General features: G+C 48.0%; 1 pseudogene; it reads left to right on the top strand.

Annotated features, from left to right (window-relative positions):
- LOC147119672 (uncharacterized) overlaps positions 1-15,720 on the top strand; it is a 312,815-nt pseudogene that overhangs the window by 94,190 nt on the left and 202,905 nt on the right.

Raw genomic sequence — 15,720 nt, 5'->3', positions numbered from 1 at the left:
GTCTCTCTCCCTCACACTCCCAATCTCTCTCTCTCTCACACTCCCAATCTCTCTCTCACATTTCCAGTCTCTCTCTCTCACACTCCCAATCTCTCTCTCTCACACTCCCAATCTCTCTCTCTCACTCCCCAATCTCACTCTCACTCTCTCAATTGCAATCTCTCTCTCCCTCAAACTCCCAATCTCTCTCTCTCTCACACTCCCAATCTCTAACTCACTTACACTCCCAATCTCTCTCTCTCACACTCCCAATCTCTCTCTCTCACTCCCAGTCTCTTTCTCTCACACTCCCAATCTCTCTCTCTCACTCCCAATCTCTCTCTCTCTCACACTCCCAATCTCTCTCTCTCACTCCCAGTCTCTCTCCCTCACACTCCCAATCTCTCTCTCTCTCACACTCCCAATCTCTCTCTCACACTCCCAATCTCTCTCTCTCACACTCCCAATCTCTCTCTCTCACACCCCCAATCTCACTCCAATTCCAATTCAATTCCAATTCAAATGCTTTATTGGCATGAAAGTTTACAGAGAACCATATTGCCAAAGCTTACATAGCAAAAAGGTACAGTTTTCCAACATTCTGGAGGTGTCAATCGATTTGACATTTGTTGGGTACATACAATATTACTTTTAACAATATTAATTTTAAACAGTCTTACTTTTAAACAGTCCTCAGGTTGTGACATGTTGTTACATATTTGGCCCCAAGGTATGGTCTGTCTCCTTCTCCCAGGACGAATCTCAATTTTGACAGGTCATCCAATTCCTTGAAATCTGGGGTTGTTTGGCATAGCTTGTTGAATAATATGTTTCTTGATGTGTTGAATTTTTCGCATTTTAGGAGGAAATGCATTTCTGTTTCAACCTCGCCGGCCAGACATTGATCGCATATTCTATTCTCTCTAGGCTGCCAGGATTTCTTGTATCTGCCTTTTTCAATTTCCAGTTTGTGGTCGCTTAGTCTGTACCTGGTGAGGGTCTGTCTCTGTTTTGTGTCCCAATCTCTCTCTCTCACTCCCAATCTCTCTCTCTCTCACTCCCAATCTCTCTCTCTCACACTCCCAATCTCTCTCTCTCTCACACTCCCAACCTCTCGCTCTTACACTCCCAATCTCTCTCTCTGTCACACTCCCAATCTCTCTCTCTCTCACACTCCCAATTTCTCTCTCTCTCTCACTCCCAATCTCTCTCTCTATCACTCTCCGAATCTCTCGCTCACACACCCAGTCTCTCTCTCTCACACTCCCAGTCTCTCTCCCTCACACTCCCAATCTCTCTCTCTCTCACTCTCCGAATCTCTCGCTCACACACCCAGTCTCTCTCTCTCACACTCCCAATCTCTCTCCCTCACACTCCCAATCTCTCTCTCACACTCCCAGTCTCTCTCTCTCACACTTCCAATCTCTCTCTCTCACACCCCCAATCTCACTCTCTCTCTCTCAATCCCAATCTCTCTCTCTCTCACACTCCCAATCTCTCTCTCTGACACTCCCAATCTCTCTCTCTCTCACACTCCCAATCTCTCTCTCTGACACTCCCAATCTCTCTCTCTCCCTCACACTCCCAATCTCTCTCTCTCACACTCCCAATCTCTCTCTCTCACACTCCCAATCTCTCTCTCTCTCACTCCCAGTCTCTTTCTCTCACACTCCCAATCTCTCTCTCTCACTCCCAATCTCTCTCTCTCTCACACTCCCAATCTCTCTCTCTCTCACACTCCCAATCTCTCTCTCTCTCTCACTCCCAATCTCTCTCTCTCACACTCCCAATCTCTCTCTCTCTCACACTCCCAGTGTCTCTCTCTCTCTCACTCCCAATCTCTCTCTCTCTCACTCCCAATCTCTGTCTCACTCACACTCCTAATCTCTCCCTCTCACTCCCAGTCTCACTCTCTCTCACACTCCCAATCTCTCTCTCTCTCACTCCCAATCTCTCTCACTCTCAAACTCCCAATCTCTCTCTCTCTCACACTCCCACTCTCTCTCTCACACTCCCAATCTCTCTCTCTCTCACACTACTATTCTCTCTCTCTCTCACACTCCCAGTCTCTCTCACTCTCACACTCCCAATGTCTCTCTCTCACACTCCCCATCTCTCTCTCTCACACTCCCATTCTCTCTCTCTCCCTCACACTCCCAATCTCTCTCTCTCTCTCACACTCCCAATCTCTCTCGCTCTCACTCCCAGTCTCTGTCTCTCTCACTCCCAATCTCTCTCTCTCTCACACTCCCAAGCTCTCTCTCACACGCCCAGTCTCTCTCTCTCACACTCCCAATCTCTCTCTCTCACACCCCCAATCTCTCTCTCTATCACTCCCAGTCTCTCTCTCTCTCACTCCCAATCTCTCTCTCTCTCTCACAGTCCCAATCTCTCTGTCACACTCCCAATCTCTCTCTCTCACACTCCCAATCTCTCTCTCTCTCACACTCCCAATCTCTCTCTCTCTCACACTCCCTGTCTCTCTCTCTCTCACACTCCCAGTCTCTTTCTCTCACACACTCCCAATCTCTCTCTCTCTCACTCCCAGTCTCTCTCTCTCACACTCCCAATCTCTCTCTCACACTCCCATTCTCTCTCTCTCTCTCACACTCCCATTCTCTCTCTCTCTCACGCTCCCATTCTCTCTCCCTCTCACACACCCAATCTCTCTCTCTCTCTCACACTCCCAATCCCTCTCTCTCACTCCCAGTCTCTCTCCCTCACACTCCCAATCTCTCTCACTTTCACACTCTCAATCTCTCTCTCACACTCCCAGTCTCTCTCTCACACTCGCAATCTCTCTCCCTCACACTCCCAATCTCTCTCTCACACTCCCAGTCTCTCTCTCTCACACTTCCAGTCTCTCTCTCTCACACCCCCAATCTCACTCTCTCTCTCTCAACCTCAATCTCTCTCTCTCTCACACTCCCAATCTCTCTCTCTGACACTCCCAATCTCTCTCTCACACTCCCAATCTCTCTCTCTCACACTCCCAATCTCTCTCTCTCTCACTCCCAATCTCTCTCTCTCACACTCCCAATCTCTCTCCCTCTCACACTCCCAGTGTCTCTCTCTCTCTCACTCCCAATCTCTCTCTCTCTCACTCCCAATCTCTGTCTCTCTCACACTCCCAATCTCTCCCTCTCACTCCCAGTCTCACTCTCTCTCACACTCCCAATCTCTCTCTCTCTCACTCCCAATCACTCTCTCTCTCACACTCCCAATCTCTCTCTCTCACACTCCCACTCTCTCTCTCACACTCCCAAACTCTCGCTCTCTCACACAACTATTCTCTCTCTTTCTCACACTCCCAGTCTCTCTCTCTGTAACACTCCCAATGTCTCTCTCTCACACTCCCAATCTCTCTCTCTCACACTCCCATTCTCTCTCTCTGCCTCACACTCCCAATCTCTCTCTCTCTCACACTCCCAATCTCTCTCGCTCTCACTCCCAGTCTCTCTCTCTCTCACTCCCAATCTCTCTCTCTCTCACTCCCAATCTCTCTCTCTCACACACTCCCAATCCCTCTCTCACACGCCCAGTCTCTCTCTCTCACTCCCAATCTCTCTCTCAAACACCAATCTCTCTCTCTATCACTCCCAGTCTCTCTCTCTCTCACTCCCAATCTCTCTCTCTCACACTCCCAATCTCTCTGTCACACTCCCAATCTCTCTCTCTCACACTCCCAATCTCTCTCTCTCACACTCCCAATCTCTCTCTCTCTCACACACCCAATCTCTCTCTCTCTCACACTCCCAACCTCTCTCTCTCACTCCCAGTCTCTCTCCCTCACTCTCCCAATCTCACTCTCTCTCACACTCCCAATCTCTCTCTCACACGCCCAGTCTCTCTCTCTCACACTCCCAATCTCTCTCTCTCTCACGCCCAGTCTCTCTCTCTCTCACTCCCAATCTATCTCTCTCTCACACTCCCAATCTCTCTCTCTGACACTCCCAATCTCTCTCCCTCTCACACTCCCAATCTCTCTCTCTGACACTCCCAATCACTCTCTCTCTCTCACACTCCCAATCTCTCTCTCTCTCACTCCCAATCTCTCTCTCTCACACTCCCAATCTCAATTCAATTCAATTCAAATGCTTTATTGGCATGAAAGTTTACAGAGAACCATATTGCCAAAGCTTACAGATCAAAAAGGTACAGTTTTGCAACATTCTGTAGGTGTCAATCGATTTGACATTTGTTGGGTACATACAATATTACTTTTAAACAATATTAATTTTAAACAGTCTTTGTACTTCATTTGGTACGTTCAATATTAATTTTAAACAGTCTTAATTTTAAGCAGTCCTCAGGTTGTGACATGTTGTTACATATTTGGCCCCAAGGTATGGTCTGTCTCCTTCTCCTGGGACTAATCTCAATTTTGACAGGTCATCCAATTCCTTGAAATCTGGGGTTGTTTGGCTTAGCTTGTTGAATAATATGTTTCTTGATGTGTTGAATTTTTCGCATTTTAGGAGGAAATGCATCTCTGTTTCAACCTCGCCAGCCAGACATTGATCGCATATTCTATTCTCTCTAGGCTGCCAGGATTTCTTGTATCTGCCTTTTTCAATTTCCAGTTGGTGGTCGCTTAGTCTGTACCTGGTGAGGGTCTGTCTCTGTTTTGTGTCTCTGATGGTCCTGAGGTAGTCTGCCAGTTTATATTCTCTTTTTAGGGCCCGGTAACATTCTAATCTGCTTTGGCTTTCGGTTATTTTGTTCCAATGTTCCAGGTAGGTTTCTTTGCATTGTTTAATGATTTGGTTCACTCGGATTGGTGTTTGGACGGCTGTGTTGGTCTGGGGCTGGTCAGTGTCCGGCTGAGTACTTAGTTTCAGTAGCAGCTGACTCAGTGGACTCTTTTCTGGGTTTAGTTCTTGGGTCTGAAAGGCTTTGAAATGAAGGGTGTCTGGGGAGCTAGATTTGAGGTGATTTAGGAAGTTTAGTGCTCGTTTTTGGATGTTTATTATCAGTGGGTATCTGCCTAGTTCGGCTCTGCATGCATTTGTTGGCGTTTTTCTTTGGGTGCGAAGGATGCTTCGGCAGAATTCTGCATGTAGGGCTTCTATTGTGTGTTTTTCCCATTTAGTGTAGCTTTGGTGATTTAGCGGGCCCCATACTTCACTACCGTACAGTGCAATGGGCAGGATTATGCTGTCAAATATTTTGAGCCAGATTTTGATTGGGATTTGGATGTTGTAGAATTTTCTTTTTATTGCATATAGGGCTCTTCGGGCTTTTTCTTTTAGTGCATTCACTGCTATGCTGAAGCTCCCTGATGCTGTAATAGTTAGACCAAGGTAGGTGTAGCTCATAGTGTGTCCTATAGTGATATCACTGAGGGTAAACTGGTATTTGTTTTCCTGACATCTGGGCCTTTTTTGAAAAATCATGATGTTGGTTTTCTTTAGATTTACTGTTAGAGCCCAATTTTGGCAGTATTTGTCGAGTAGGTCTAGTTGTTGCTGTAATCCCTGTTCTGTGGGAGACAGCAGAACCAGGTCGTCCGCATAGAACAGGGATTTCACTTCTCCATCCAGGAGACGGAGACCTGGTGACTCGCTTTGCTCCAGCATGTCTGCTAATTCATTTATGTATATGTTGAACAGGGTCGGGCTCAAATTGCAGCCCTGCCGGACGCCTCTTCTCTGGGTGAAGAAATCGGTGCGTTTGTCTCCAATTTTGACCCCGCATTTGTTTTTCAGATACATTGATTTAATAAGGTCATAGACTTTGCCCCCTATTCCACATTGAAGAAGTTTATAATAGAGCCCTTCGTGCCATATAGAGTCAAAGGCTTTCTTGAAGTCGATGAAACAGGCGAATATTTTCCCATTTTTTGTTTGGTGTATATGTTTTTCAATGAGGGTGTGAAGGGTATAGATATGGTCGGCGGTGCGGTGTTTTGGAAGAAAGCCTATTTGGTTTTTTCTGAGGATATTATGTTTGTTAAGAAAATCAAGTAATCTACTATTTAGAATACTGCAGAATAACTTCCCTAGACAACTGTTGACACAGATGCCGCGGTAGTTATTTGGGTCTGATTTGTTTCCGCTTTTATATATGGGGGAGATTAGTCCTTGGCACCAGATATCGGGAAAACAGCCTGAACGTAATATGATGTTGAATAATTTGAGTACCGCACCCTGCATCTCCATATTGCTGAACTTGAGCATTTCATTTTTGATGTTGTCTGGGCCACAGGCTTTCTTTAGGTGGAGAGATTTTGTTTTTGTGGCCATTTCTTTCCATGTGATTGGGGAGTCTAGAGGGTTTTGGTTGTCTTTGATTGTTGCTTCTAATGTGTGGAGTTTTTCTGTGACCTGATGTTGACTTGGGTTTGTTTCGTTTATTGGGATGTCTTTGTAGAGGTTTTCAAAATGTGTTCTCCAGATGTCGCCATCTTGGATTGGTAATGCTTGCAATTGTGTTGTACTCAGGTTATTCCACATTTCCCAGAATTGTTTTGGGTTGGTGGAGTTTTCAATTTCTTCTAGTATTTTGTGGGTATAGTTTTGTGTTTTGTTCCTAATGGTGTGTTTATATCTTTTGAGGGTTTCATTGTATCTAGTACGTAGGTCCGGATTGTTTGGTTGGCGATGCTTTTGGTTTGATATTTTTCTCAGGTCTTTTCTGGCATTTTTGCATTCGTGGTCAAACCATTTCTTATTTTTATTTTGTCTTTTGTGACTCTTCCTCTTCTGTTTCACGAGGTCGGCTTTTACAGCTGCCTCATGAAAGATCATATTTATATCCTCTATGGCCATGTTTACCCCATCTCTGGTGATCTCATATAGATTTTCTTTAAATTTTGAAATTTTACTTGTGAGATCAGGTGAATTTAGTGCTGTGATGAATTTATCTCCACTGTCTGGGGCCCATCTGTATGTCTGGTTTATTTTATGTAGCTTACTGGGTTCCTTTTTTGTGTCTGTAGTTTGGGCAGAAAGTTTAAGGTACACATTTATTTGGTTATGGTCTGAGAGGGGGGATTGCTGCCTGACAGTGAATGCGTTGATATCGCAGGGGTCCAGGTCAGTGATTGTATAATCCACCACACTAGACCCAAGAGTTGAGGAATATGTGAGTCTCCCTAAGGAGTCCCCTCTGAACCTACCGTTAACTATGTACAGGCCTAAGGCTCGGCAGAGTTGCACTACCTCCCTACCGCTTTTATTTATTTCACAATCGAGGTTGTTTCGGTTTGCGATGGCTGGTGTGACATATAGAGGGGTCTGGCCAAACACATGGTTGTTGCCCTGTGGGTCTATGAAGTCAGGTTCACATCCTGTCCTTGCATTTAGGTCCCCACATAGTAGCACCTTTCCTTGGGCCTGGAAATGGCTGATTTCCATGTGGAGAGTGTCAAATATCTCCTCTTCAAAATATGGCGATTCTATTGGAGGTATGTAGATCGCACATAAGTAAACATCGTTTTTTGCTATTCCTATATTTTTATCTAATTTTAGCCATACGTGTGATTTTCCCTGTTTTATCGGTGAGATGTGTTTGTTCAGTTCTCCTTTATACCACACCAGGATTCCCCCGGAGGTTCTGCCCTTGCGTGTCTTAATGTTCTTTACTGAAGGCACAATAATTTCATGGTACATTGGGGGACAGTGGGTCGGCATGTCCTTTTGGCACATTGTTTCTGTTAACACAATTATATCAATGTCTTTTATAGCTTTTAGGAATTCAGGGTCTGTACTCTTCATCCCAAAAGTTGAGGAGCGGAGGCCCTGGATATTCCAGCAGCTTATGTGGAAAGAACGCATTTATATAGTTCAATAAAACGAAATAAAATGGACCTATTTTGTGGGATGAGTGTGGAAACACTATTTTCTATAATGCTAAATGATGATTTAGTATAAATTTCATGAGGCATGCACATATATCTCAATCTCTCTCTCTCTCACACTCCCAATCACTCTCTCTCTCACACTCCCAGTCTCTCTCTCTCACACTCCTAGTCTCCCTCTCTCTCACACTCCCAGTCTCTCTCTCTCTCACACTCCCAATCTCTCTCTCTCTCACACTCCCAATCTCTCTCTCTCTCACACTCCCAATTACTCTCTCTCTCACACTCCCAGTCACTCTATCTCTCACACTCCCAGTCTCACTCTCTCTCACACTCCCAGTCTCTCTCTCTCACACATTCCCAGTCTCTCTCTCTCTCACACTCCCAAACTCTCTCTCACACTCCCAATCTCTCTCTCTCTCACATTCCCAATCTCTCTCTCTCTCTCACACTCCCAATCTCTCTCTCTCTCACTCCCAGTCTCTCTCTCCCACACTCCCAATCTCTCTCTCTCACCCACCCAATCTCTCGCACTCTCACACACCCAATATCTCTCTCACACTCCCAATCTCTCTCTCTCACTCCCACTCTCTCTCCCTCACACTCCCAATCACTCTCTCTCACACTCCCAATCTCTCTCTCACACTCCCAGTCTCTCTCTCTCACACTCCCAATCTCTCTCTCACACACTCCCAATCTCTCTCTCTCACACCCCCAATCTCTCTCTCTCTCACACTACCAATCTCTCTCTCTCTCACACTCCCAATCTCTCTCTCTCTCACACTCCCAATCACTCTCTCTCTCACACTCCCAATCACTCTCTCTCTCACAATCCCAGTCTCTCTCTCTCTCACACTCCCAATCTCTATCTCTCACACTCCCAATCTCTCTCTCTCTCACACTCCCAATCTCTCTCTCTTTCACACTCCCAATCACTCTCTCTCTCACACTCCCAGTCTCTCTCTCTCTCACACTCCCAGTCTCCCTCTCTATCACACTCCCAGTCTCTCTCTCTCACACATTCCATGTCTCTCTCTCCCAATCTCTCTCTCTCACACACCCAATCTCTTTCACTCTCGCTCCCATTCTCTCTCTCTCTCACTCCCAATCTCTCTCTCTCTCACACTCCCTATCTCTCTGTCACACTCCCAATCTCTCTCTCTCACACTCCCAATCTCTCTCACTCTCACACATCCAATCTCTCTCTCTCTCCCACTCCCAATCTCTCTCTCTCACTCCCATCTCTCTCCCTCACACTCCCAATCACTCTCTCCCGCACTCCCAATCTCTCTCTCACACTCCCAGTCTCTCTCTCTCACACTCCCAATCTATCTCTCTCTCACACTCCCAATCTCTCTCTCTGACACTCCCAATCTCTCTCTCTCTCACTCTCCCAATCACTCTCTCTGACACTCCCAATCTCTCTCGCACTCACACTCCCAATCTTTCTCTCATACTCCCAATCTCTCTCTCTCCCGCTCCCAATCTCTCTCTCTCTCACACTCCTAATCTCTCTCTCTCTCACACTCCCAATCTCTCTCTCTCTCACACTCCCAATCACTCTCTCTCTCACAATCCCAATCTCTCTCTCTCTCTCACACTCCCATTCTCCCTCTCTCTCACACTCCCAGTCTCTCTCTCTCACACATTCCATGTCTCTCTCTCCCACACTCCCAATCTCTCTCTCTCACACACTCAATCTCTCTCTCTCTCACTCCCAGTCTCTCTCTCTCTCACTCCCAATCTCTCTCTCTCTCACACTCCCAATCTCTCTGTCACACTCCCAATCTCTCTCTCTCTCACACTCCCAATCTCTCTCACTCTCACACATCCAATCTCTCTCTCTCTCCCACTCCCAATCTCTCTCTCTCACTCCCAGTCTCTCTCCCTCACACTCCCAATCACTCTCTCTCACACTCCCAATCTCTCTCTCACACTCCCAGTCTCTCTCTCTCACACTCCCAATCTCTCTCTCAGTCACACTCCCAATCTCTCTCTCTGACACTCCCAATCTCTCTCTCTCTCACAGTCCCAATCACTCTCTCTGACACTCCCAATCTCTCTCTCTCTCACCCTCCCAATCTCTCTCTCTCACACTCCCAATCTCGCTCTCTCTCACACTCCCATTCTCTCTCTCTCTCACTCCCAGCCTCTCTCTCTCACACTCCCAATCTCTATCTCTCTCTCCCAATCTCTCTCTCTCTCTCTCACTCCCAATCTCTCTCTCTCTCACACTCCCAATCTCTCTCTCTCTCACACTCCCAATCTCTCTCTCTCTCACACTCCCAATCTCTCTCTCTTTCACACTCCCAATCACTCTCTCTCTCACACTCCCAGTCTCTCTCTCTCTCACACTCCCAGTCTCCCTCTCTATCACACTCCCAGTCTCTCTCTATCACACATTCCATGTCTCTCTCTCCCACACTCCCAATCTCTCTCTCTCACACACCCAATCTCTTTCACTCTCGCTCCCATTCTCTCTCTCTCTCACTCCCAATCTCTCTCTCTCTCACACTCCCAATCTCTCTGTCACACTCCCAATCTCTCTCTCTCACACTCCCAATCTCTCTCACTCTCACACATCCAATCTCTCTCTCTCTCCCACTCCCAATCTCTCTCTCTCACTCCCATCTCTCTCCCTCACACTCCCAATCACTCTCTCCCGCACTCCCAATCTCTCTCTCACACTCCCAGTCTCTCTCTCTCACACTCCCAATCTATCTCTCTCTCACACTCCCAATCTCTCTCTCTGACACTCCCAATCTCTCTCTCTCTCACTCTCCCAATCAATCTCTCTGACACTCCCAATCTCTCTCGCACTCACACTCCCAATCTCTCTCTCATACTCCCAATCTCTCTCTCTCCCGCTCCCAATCTCTCTCTCTCTCACACTCCTAATCTCTCTCTCTCTCACACTCCCAATCACTCTCTCTCTCACACTCCCAGTCTCTCTCTCTCACACTCCCAGTCTCCCTCTCTCTCACACTCCCAGTCTCTCTCTCTCTCTCACTCCCAATCTCTCTATCTCTCACACTCCCAATCTCTCTCTCTCTCACACTCCCAATCTCTCTCTCTCTCACACTCCCAATCTCTCTCTCTCTCACACTCCCAATTACTCTCTCTCTCACACTCCCAGTCTCTCTATCTCTCACACTCCCAGTCTCACTCTCTCTCACACTGCCAGTCTCTCTCTCTCACACATTCCCAGTCTCTCTCTCTCTCACACTCCCAATCTCTCTCTCATACTCCCAATCTCTCTCTCTCCCGCTCCCAATCTATCTCTCTCACACTCCTAATCTCTCTCTCTCTCACACTCCCAATCACTCTCTCTCTCACACTCCCAGTCTCTCTCTCTCACACTCCCAGTCTCCCTCTCTCTCACACTCCCAGTCTCTCTCTCTCTCTCACTCCCAATCTCTCTCTCTCTCACACTCCCAATCTCTCTCTCTCTCCCACTCCCAATCTCTCTCTCTCTCACACTCCCAATCTGTCTCTCTCTCACACTCCCAATTACTCTCTCTCTCACACTCCCAGTCTCTCTATCTCTCACACTCCCAGTCTCACTCTCTCTCACACTGCCAGTCTCTCTCTCTCACACATTCCCAGTCTCTCTCTCTCTCACACTCCCAATCTCTCTCTCACACTCCCAATCTCTCTCTCTCTCACATTCCCAATCTCTCTCTCTCTCTCACACTCCCAATCTCTCTCGCTCTCACTCCCAGTCTCTCTCTCTCTCACACTCCCAGTCTCTCTCTCCCACACTCCCAATCTCTCTCTCTCAGCCACCCAATCTCTCGCACTCTCACACACCCAATCTCTCTCTCACACTCCCAATCTCTCTCTCTCACTCCCACTCTCTCTCCCTCACACTCCCAATCACTCTCTCTCACACTCCCAATCTCTCTCTCACACTCCCAGTCTCTCTCTCTCACACTCCCAATCTCTCTCTCACACACTCCCAATCTCTCTCTCTCACACCCCCAATCTCTCTCTCTCTCACACTACCAATCTCTCTCTCTCTCACACTCGCAATCTCTCTCTCTCTCACACTATCAATCTCTCTCTCTCTCACACTCCCAATCACTCTCTCTCTCACAATCCCAGTCTCTCTCTCTCTCTCACACTCCCATTCTCCCTCTCTCTCACACTCCAAGTCTCTCTCTCTCACACATTCCATGTCTCTCTCTCCCACACTCCCAATCTCTCTCTCTCACACACTCAATCTCTCTCTCTCGCACTCCCAGTCTCTCTCTCTCTCACTCCCAATCTCTCTCTCTCTCACACTCCCAATCTCTCTGTCACACTCCCAATCTCTCTCTCTCTCACACTCCCAATCTCTCTCACTCTCACACATCCAATCTCTCTCTCTCTCCCACTCCCAATCTCTCTCTCTCACTCCCAGTCTCTCTCCCTCACACTCCCAATCACTCTCTCTCACACTCCCAATCTCTCTCTCACACTCCCAGTCTCTCTCTCTCACACTCCCAATCTCTCTCTCTCTCACACTCCCAATCTCTCTCTCTGACACTCCCAATCTCTCTCTCTCTCACAGTCCTAATCACTCTCTCTGACACTCCCAATCTCTCTCTCTCTCACCCTCCCAATCTCTCTCTCACTCTCCCAATCTCTCTCTCTCTCCCACTCCCAATCTCTAACTCTCTCACACTCCCAATCTCTCTCTCTCACACTCCCAGTCTCTCTCTCTCACACTCCCAATCTCTCTCTCTCTCACACTCCCAATCTCTCTCTCTGACACTCCCAATCTCTCTCTCTCTCACAGTCCCAATCACTCTCTCTGACACTCCCAATCTCTCTCTCTCTCACACTCCCAATCTCTCTCTCACAATCCCAATCTCTCTCTCTCTCTCACACTCCCAATCTCTAACTCTCTCACACTCCCAATCTCTCTCTCTCACTCCCAATCTCTCTCTCTCTCACACTCCCAATCTCTCTCTCTCACACTCCCAATCGCTCTTTCTCACTCCCAGTCTCTCTCTCTCACACTTCCAATCTCTCTCTCACTCCCAATCTCTCTCTCTCTCACACTCCCAATCTCTCTCTCTCTCACGCTCCCAATCTCTCTCTCTCACATTCCCAATCTCTCTCTCTCACACTACTATTCTCTCTCTCTCTCAAACATTCCATGTCTCTCTCTCCCACACTCCCAATCTCTCTCTCTCACACACCCAATCTCTTTCTCTCTCACTCCCAGTCTCTCTCTCTCTCACTCCCAATCTCTCTCTCTCACACTCACAATCTCTCTGTCACACTCCCAATCTCTCTCTCTCACACTCCCAATCTCTCTCTCTCTCACACTCCCAATCACTCTCTCTCTCACAATCCCAGTCTCTCTCTCTCTCTCACACTCCCATTCTCCCTCTCTCTCACACTCCCATTCTCTCTCTCTCTCTCACACTCCCAATCACTCTCTCTCTCTCACACTCCCAATCTCTTTCGCTCTCACTCCCAGTCTGTCTCTCACTCACACTCCCAGTCTCTCTCTCACACTCCCAATCTCTCTCTCTCACACCCCCAATCTCTCTCTCATTCATTCCCAGCCTCTCTCTCTCTCACTCCCAGGGTTATAATCCCCATGTTCAGTCCCAGGGTTAGAATCCCCATATACAGTCCCAGGTTCGGAATCCCCATGTACAGTCCCAGGGCTGGAATCCCCATGTATTGTCCCAGGGTTAGAATCCCCATGTACAGTCCCAACGTTAGAATTCCAATGTACAGTCCCAGGGTTGGAATCCCCATGTACAGTCCCAGAGTTAGAATCTCCATGTGCAGTCCCATGTTTGGAATCCCCATGTACAGTCCCAGGGTTGGAATCCCCATGTACAGTCCCAGGTTTGGAATCCCCATTTGCAGTCCCAGGGTTAGAATCCCCATGTACAGTCCCAGGGTTAGAATCCCCATGTACAGTCCCAGGTTTAGAATCCCCATGTACAGTCCCAGGGTTAGAATCCCCATGTACAGTCCCAGGGCTGGAATCCCCATGTACAGTCCCAGGGCTGGAATCCCCATGTACAATCCCAGGGTTAGAATCCCCATGTACAGTCCCAGGTTTGGAATCCCCATGTACAGTCCCAGGGTTGGAATCCCTCAGCAACACTGATTGTGGTTCTCAGGCCCCGAGTCAGAGCCAGCGAACGTGTGCCCAGGATACTGGCACCATTAACCCCAGGGTGCAGCGCCTCCCCCAGACAAGAAACATGACAACTTGCATTTATACAGCAGAGGGAGCAACTCAGAGCCAGTTAGCACCACGGTGGGTGGTGGATGTGGAACTCGGTCCCTGGCCTCCTGTGTGGGGCTTTCTTGTTGCAGCAGTTTGAGCTGGAGTGGAGAGGGGGGAAAATCTGCTGGGTTTAACCCCCAGTACCTCTGAGCCCAGTGGGACCCAACAATTTCCAATGTGAGACTGTAAAGGGAGTTGGATTCTAGGGGAGATTAATTTGCTAAACAGACATTGTCTGTACAGTGTAAAAGATTATCGTTTTAGGAACAAGTATTTCTGTAGAGGCCTTCAATCCATTTTATATGTACAGATTTTTAAAATTAATTCGATGTGGGTGTCACTAGCAGGGCCAGCAGATATTGCCAGTCCCCAGTTGCCTGTTGAGAAGGTGATGCTGGGCCTTCTTCTTGAACCTCTGCAGTCCATGTGGTGAAGGTACTCTCAGAATGCTGTTCGGTGAGGAGTTCCAGTATTTTCACCCAGCGACGATGTAGGAACGGCGATATATGCCCAAATCAGGACAGTGTGTGACTTGGAGTGGAACTGGGAGATGATGATGTTCTCATGCAGCTGCTGCCCTTGTCCTTCTAGGTGGTGGAGGTCACGTGTTTGGGCGGGTCTGTCAAAGTTCTAGTCGAGTTGCAGATGTATAAAGTCACTCTCCTTCACCCCTCCCCCTCCCACCTCGCTCTCTCTCCTCCCATAGAGGCCAGAGTCTTGTGTAGGCCCAGACCGGGTGACGGGTTCCCTTCCCTGAAGGACATTAGTGAACCAGTTGGGTTTTTACGACAATCCTGCAGCTTTCATGGTCACTTTTTTCTAATGCCGGACCCACAAATTCCCAGATGCATTGAGCTCAATTTCACAACCTGCTTTTGTGTTTTTGTGGATTCTCTCTCACCCTCCGTTTTTCCTCTTTGAAATTAATTCTACAGGGTATTAGAAGAGGTGGCTTTTCAGACGGGAAACTCAAACCAAACTTCATTTCAAGATCTGACAGAGTCGCTTAATTCATCAGGACCTTTGAGCATGGAAGCAGAAAGCACCGTTCAGAGCAGGGAGAAACTGTACACGTGTTCTGTGTGTGGACGAGGCTTCAGCCGATCCTCCGGCCTGTCGAGACACAAGCGCAGTCACACCGGGGAGAAACCATGTAAATGTGGTTCCATGGGAAGCAATTCAACTATCCGTCTGAGCTGAATACACCAGGGAGAGGCCATTCACCTGCACTGAGTGTGGGAAGGGATTCACTAATTCATCCCACCTGCTGCAGCACTGGCGAGTTCACACTGACGAGAGACCTTTTAAATGCCCGGACTGCGGGAAGTGCTATAAAAGTTCCGGGGAACTGATGTGCCATCAACATGTTCACACTGACGAGAGACCGTTCAGGTGCTCTCACTGAGGAACTGGGTTCAGGCGTTCATCTGACCTCACTGTACACCAGCGCACTCATACTGGGGAGAGACGGTTCACCTGCTCCGAGTGTGGAAAGGGATTCACTCAGTCATCCTCCCTGGTGACACACCAGCGAGTTCACATTGGGGAGAGGCCGTTCACCTGCACTGATGTGGGAAGGGATTCACTCCGTCATCCCACCTGCTGCAGCACTGGTGAGTTCACACTGACGAGAGACCTTTTAAACGCCCGGACTGCGGGAAGTGCTATAAACGTTCCAGGGAACTGACGTCCTATCAAC

The sequence above is a fragment of the Somniosus microcephalus genome, chromosome 4 (assembly GCF_052327205.1).
Source record: "Somniosus microcephalus isolate GS21.2 chromosome 4, FLI_Smic_1.0, whole genome shotgun sequence".
NCBI lineage: Eukaryota > Metazoa > Chordata > Chondrichthyes > Squaliformes > Somniosidae > Somniosus > Somniosus microcephalus.
The sequence above is the reverse complement of the archived record's forward strand: the minus strand, read 5'-3'. Positions and strand labels throughout refer to the sequence as shown.